The following is a 6,983-nucleotide window of genomic DNA, read 5'->3' on the forward strand; positions in this document are numbered from 1 at the left end:
CAATGCCTTGAAATTAGTCATGTAAATCCTGTATTAATACTATATACAACTCAAATAGCCTAATAAATTAAGAAACAATTTTAAAACCTATTAATGTAATCTCTAATTTTTTATGGAGGGCAAACAAACTATTTTCGTTATATCATAGAACTTTCTTGAACATGTTTGTGTATATATATTACATTTTGGAATTAAACTTAGGGTATTCGACTATTATATACATTTTCTGGTCATAGCACCGCGTCAACGCGTTTCATACTCAGTAAAATTCTTGAAATATTTTGACTCGATTGTGGTAAGATATCTATAAAAAGAGTTTATCTTTATCCATATTTTTATAGAAGTTTTCATTAAACTCTATTTATAAACAAACAAAAATGAGTTATATTATCGTGCATGTCTAACCATGGAATTTTGCTGAGCGTCATTGAAGCCTATTTCTCAGTAAGCTGATACAATTTCTTTTTTACATGAAGGTATGTAAAAATGTCTTGCCCATATGATTGTCCGGCTCTCTGTCTGTTCCCAGGACTTCTAGAGAATATAACTAGCTATATCCTAAAAATTCATTATGCAACTCATCAAAGCCCGTACACAATACGATACGTAATATGGCGTACTCCTATCTTATTGGTTATTAATTAAAAGCCTCAGATACTAATGCCATTCTAAGTGATTCTGCAAATTAAGATAAATGTAAAATATGTAATACGCAAAAACTTTCTACTGCATTAAATCAAGTATAGATATCTAGAACATGTTCAGGTACCATAGGTGATATCACCAAATATAAACCTATACAAAGTGTTGTACTTTAGTTGTAGAGAGCGCTGTATTGTAGCTAAGTGCACGATTTGTGAGGTTTTTGGTTCCCACCACAAGTTATCTTGTCCCACTGTTGCCAATGTGAACTTCGCTAAACCCACTTATTGAATTTCAGAAGTTTTTGACTTAGGTAAATGAAAACTACGCATGTGGTCATTGAAACGGATAATTTTAAAAGCGACTCTATTAATCTATTACATTATAGGTCTTTAAATTATATTTGTAGAAACAATATAAAAAAGAATATTGTTTCTATTTGTCCTCAGGTAGAAAGAGGACGTGGACTGCGATGTTACCTACAGATAATTTTGTATGTGACTGCCAACCACCGGTTCGGCAGGTCAAGCGGCATTCTTCACCGCAGCGGCCGGGGGTAATCTTAAAGGACTAGGACCTGTGTGAGAGACTAGCTAGCCCTTGAGTCAGCAATTTGAATCAACAGTACACCAGGCTAACTGCACATTTCCAGTTCCATTACTTTGTACCGTTTCTACTGTACTAATAATATTCAATTCCAGTTTCTGGGTTGCGCATATTGCTTCAACCCAATCGGTAATGTAGCAATATTTAAAATAGTTATGATTATATCCTTCGTACCAATAAAAAGAGGAGATTCCAAAGTATAAATATCAATAGGTTTTATTTATTCTTGGGTGGGTGAAATTTAACGCATTTAAGTGAAATACTAATTTCAAGTTACCATTTATGAATAGCCAAATATTGGTAGGTTGGTATCGACCGGTATTTGTGGTATTTGGACTTGGCATAATTTCTTGTCTGTAGTAAATTTATTCCTTATGAATTTAGCATCTTTATTTTTTACAAGGCACACTCTAATAAATGGTTACATTTTTAAACTAAAAACAAATATTATTGACATGTTTTTTTAGTGTTTGTTTTATAACCATTTATTTGCTTATTGTTTTTGTACCTATCAAGATTCTATTATTTATTAGTCTATAATAGCATAATGCATTTGTAATTCATACATAACATAATTTTATACGTAATTTCTTTATAATTTGTGTTACAAACATACACTGTCATAAAAACCCCAATACTTATTATATATATATATATATATATATATTTTGTTAGAAGTCAAAAGCAACTGAAACAGACAATTTTTGCTTATTTCTGAGCGTTTATATTTTTATTTGTATGTTTACCGTACATCTTTTAGCTTTTTTCATAAATCGTATATGTTATGTTAGCCTACAAAGTACAGTAATTACATAAAACTACTGTATAATAACTGTCTAGCTGTACATTTAGTTAAAACCAAAAACCTTTATCAGTGTTGTTTTAATATTTTAGTAAAAGTATTGTTGGTGTCTGGTGAAATATTGGTTTTGACTGTTTGTGGTATAGAAAACAATAAAATAAAGAATGCAAAGAATTTAAAGAGCATATTCTATAAGCTATATAAAAATAGCTGGACGCACATCTTATAGATTTTTGTAGTGATGAGGAAAGCTATTTATTTAATCATTACATTTTCATTCATTCACAGAAGTTTTCATGAGATACTTTCAAGTGATGCAAACATCCTACAAACATGCACAAAACTACTTGAATAAACTTATTTAATTGTGTATTTAGTTTTAAGTTTCTTAATAATTTGTTTTATTGTCCCTAAAGGGGAGGTGCTGAAGCTGCAGCTTATTATAAATTCAAAAACATGTCATTCCTTTCACAAAAACACTTTGCTACATTTTTTGTATGTATTAGTACTGTAATCTACATATCCTGACAAAAAAGGAGTTCTACAATAAATTATTAAAATTAGTCCTTTAATTTTACAATATTTTTTACTGCTTACTGATAACAGACATAACCATTTTGAACTTCTAAAATGGTACTAGATTCGGGTTGATCCATAAAGATGATCCCAACTATTTTACTTTCTAAAACTCTCCTGATCCATACAAGTTTCCTTCTCTAGCCTTTTTAGGGCTTCTTCTTGTATTATCTTGATTCTATGTACTTCGTAAATTTTGTACTTATCTGTTGACCTCGCTTTACGAAGGCAGTCCAGGTCTCTTTTCTTCATGTGACTCTCAGTTGTATCACCTCGAGAAACTCCAACTTGGTCTAGAAATTGGGTTACAGTTAGAAGTATCCTCATATTAAATACATAAATACCCCCTCCTACTACATTCTCAACCTTCCTATTCACTATAAATGAAACTTTAAGGCATTTACTCCAGTTAAGTCCAGGTAAGGCCTCATTGGCATTTGGAGGTTTTACAAGGGAGCATATTTTTAGAAGATCTGTACAAACAGCCCAAACATACAGTTGAATTATATGTTACACCAAAGATTCATTCAGTGATGTCTATATTGATGTTAGTTATTGTCTTTGGTCCACTCGTGCTTGCCAAATCCCTCTGATAAAAGCACCAAACCTACACTCAACAAAGTAAATAACTTTCTTTCATCTATTAATTCATCTAATTCATAATCTATTTCTTACTGCACTAAAAACACACTATTCCCAATGTAAACAAAACCTATTATACAACATCTGACTATGTTGTTGATCCTCTGCAAGCTGGTGCAGAGTTACTAACTTATAAAACATATTGTAGTGTAACTAACAAGTACACAAATATATTAAAAGGACTAAAAGTAGGCTATCTACTAATATAAAATTAAACTAATTTTTACATTTAAAGTTTGTTCTGTATATGAAATTAATAAATAAATACATAACTAAAACCCAATCAAGCATAAAAGTGCCAAGATCCAGCTGATTCAAAGAAACTGAAATTTCACTATTTGGTCTGTCATACAAAATTACACAATATAATACTTGAAACTTCTTCAAATTTTACAAAGTTTTGATGTTTGTTAAAATTATAAAAAATACGTCAAAGGAACATTTACAATCAGTATATGATTTTATAGATCTGTTTATAATATTTTAGACAGTAATTCTTTGTTTATTTTTGTACTATACCAAAAGTGATCTAGGACTGACATATTATTATCTACTGATATGTATGTGTGTATGCAATAAAACACGAGCTTGTGAACCTGATAACTGCTGTAAAATTAAAAATATCCAGGTTTAACTCGGTACAAAGATAGTACTTGCATGTGCAATGTAGCTTGGATGACTTTGTTAGTCAGTCTTAACAAACGAAAAGTTTCAAGATAGCGGCCATTCACATTCAAACAAAAATTGTAACTCAATTAATTCCCAACATAGACCCTAACTAATAATTTTTTACATTTATTAAGTAATTATAAACAACTTTTTATCTTTCACTTTTTTTGATATCTCTAAAAGTTTCAAGATGGGGGCCATTTATATTATTATGCATTACATTGCGAAACTAAAAGTGTTTTAAAACTCTCACATCATTTACAATAGTGATTTTTCAAATGTGTTTCTTATATTATGTATGGTTTCCAAGATACTGAATCCTTGAAACACTATGTCAACAGCTCATGTAGTGGCCTGTTGCTCGATATAGGTCATTGCACACTCCAGCACTGCCATTCCCTCCTCATGGCGCAACATTCCTTTACCATTTTACTCTTCGCTAACTTTGTCTTCCTCTTCCAATTCTTTTTCTTGAGTCGTGACTGCTTCTACTTTGTCGTCGTCATTGAGTATCTCATTCCCAAGTTTATCATCACTGTGTAAAATCCATCCCAAAACATTCTGAATCAGATCTGTATAATTGGGCTGGAGTAGTAGATCATTCAACATGGTCTAGTTATCATCCAATTCAGAGACATGGAGAATTGGTTCTTCTGCTCTGGTTTCCTCCTTTGATCACCTCTACAATATCTTCTACTTCTGGCCAGACATTTCTCCAGGACTTGATGAATGTAAACGATGGTATCTAATCATAAGATTTAGCCACTATATAAATAATGCCATTAATGTTAATTGTCTTAAGAGACTGAATAAGACTTGTGCTGCTGTCAACATCCATTATACATAGGATTTCAAAAAGAAGCGTCCTGTGGTACTTTCTCTTAACACATTCAATGACGCCTTAGTCCATTGGTTGAAAGATACTTGTGACATTGGATGGCATATACTGTACAAGTTTCACGTCACTGTAACCATCACATTCAAGGTACTCCACAGAATGCGTAGACACATTATCAAGTACAAGAGATGCTTTAATCAGCAACTTCAAGGATTTCAAGTCTTTTTAACTCTTGGAACGAATTCAGTCACCAACCACTCTTTGAACAAATATGTGTCCATCCAGAGAGACTTTTGATTGGAAGAGAGGACATATTTAAGTTCTTAAATGCTCTGAGTTTGACCGGCTTCCCTATGAGAAACGGAGTTAACTTGTGTGAACCGGTTGCGTTTGAGCATAACGTGACAGTGATTCTCTCTTTACTTACCTTAAATCATGACGCTGAAGTTTCTTGAGCGTTAGTAGTTTAAACCCGTCTCATCAATATTGTAAACTTGTTCAGAGGTCTGGTTGTCACAAGCAATTTCTCCCACACACTCCTAGGAAATTTACTCCATGGTGGTTTTTCATTGTGTCAGCTAACCATCACTAGCCGAGAATGTTAGTTTTACACCAAGTTTTGTATGAAGAATAATTGCCCTTTCCTTTAAAATGGCTCCATTTATTGGAGAGCCTCTTCTACGCTCCTGCATAAACCACAGATAGAATGCATCATCAACCCGTTTGTGTTTTGGTTTTTGTAAGGTAGATCTAGTAGTCGGGACTTTTTCTGTTTCAATTTTCATACAAAAAACCTCAATGGATTGTCTGTTACGACAACAGTCATTAACAGTACTTTTAAATTTTTTTATGTAGACCACTGTAAAATATGCTGTAGATGGAGCTTATATTGGTTACTTTTTTAACTTACATTAAAACATAAAACCAATATTTAAGACTTATTGTTTTGTGAGGCCTTTCGATAGCGAGGCTATCTTCATCAGACACATCACAAAATGTGTCTGAAGAAGATAGCCTCGCTATCGAAAGGCCTCACAAAACAATAAGTCTTATATATTGGTTTTATGTTTTAATGTAAGTTAAAAAACTAAAATATGTCTATCCTGGATTTGTACCATTGTATGTTTACGTTTATTACTCATTTTCGAACACATGTTTTCCTGCAGACACTTAATACAGTTAAACATATTAGACACGTAACAAACTAAATCGATTCTCAACTGAACTGAAATGATTTGTTTACGTTTTGTCTGGAAGTGTAAAAAACATGTTAAATCATGTTGATTTCTGCTGTAGGAAACTGTCCTGTGGGCTATTTATCATTTCCAAGAAGACGACTGGATTATCTAGTGGCCGATCCAGAGGAAGTCTACTGTACTTCACAAAATAAATCAAAATTGACACTTTTCATACAACTGTTGAGTAATTCCAAATATTATAATACTTACTTTTCGATAACTTTTAAAGTTTCATGATGGAGACCGTTTAAAGTTATAGAAGTATACAATTTTTAGCTGCTATAAGTTGATATGTTTACAAACAAAATTTTGGATTAATAGTAACTAAATAAATTTTACGGTTTAACAAAAAAATGTATATGGTTGTAACAACTTTTATTTAGTAAGGTTTCAAGATTATAGACTTTCTAAATGTTTGAAAGTGTTATGGTTATATTGAAATGCCAACATTAATTGGGGTTATTTATTGCCCCATAAGTGTTGTGCAAATTAAACATCTAAACCAATTATGCATCTTCATTTCAAAATGATGGTATCATGTGAAATCTACCTTTCTTCCGAATGAGCCAGAATTGATATTTTACCTGCTGTAAAACACTAAAACAATTGGATTATTTCAAGTTATTTTTGTGTGAGCAGTTTTTATCTTTTAGACCTGAAACTGGTATAATTTATTGTAACATTAACAGTTTTAAAATTGTATCTATCAGTCTGCTGCATTACTTTTTTCAATTTTGAGATGATTCTTTCCTGTTCGTCTATTTTGTGTGTGTTATGGTAAGCATTTCTGATTGCTTTACATTGTGTTCTTCAAAAATAGTTTGAATATCAGATTTATCTTGTTTACATTTAATAAGCTCTTGTTCTACGTTGCCTAATTTGTTTAGCAGGGTTACGATTTTCTGCATATGTTTCACTTTTATAGCTCTGAGTTCTACATTTGCTTCCAAACAAAGTAAGTTTCAAGTAT

Source organism: Homalodisca vitripennis, chromosome 1 (assembly GCF_021130785.1).
Source record: "Homalodisca vitripennis isolate AUS2020 chromosome 1, UT_GWSS_2.1, whole genome shotgun sequence".
NCBI lineage: Eukaryota > Metazoa > Arthropoda > Insecta > Hemiptera > Cicadellidae > Homalodisca > Homalodisca vitripennis.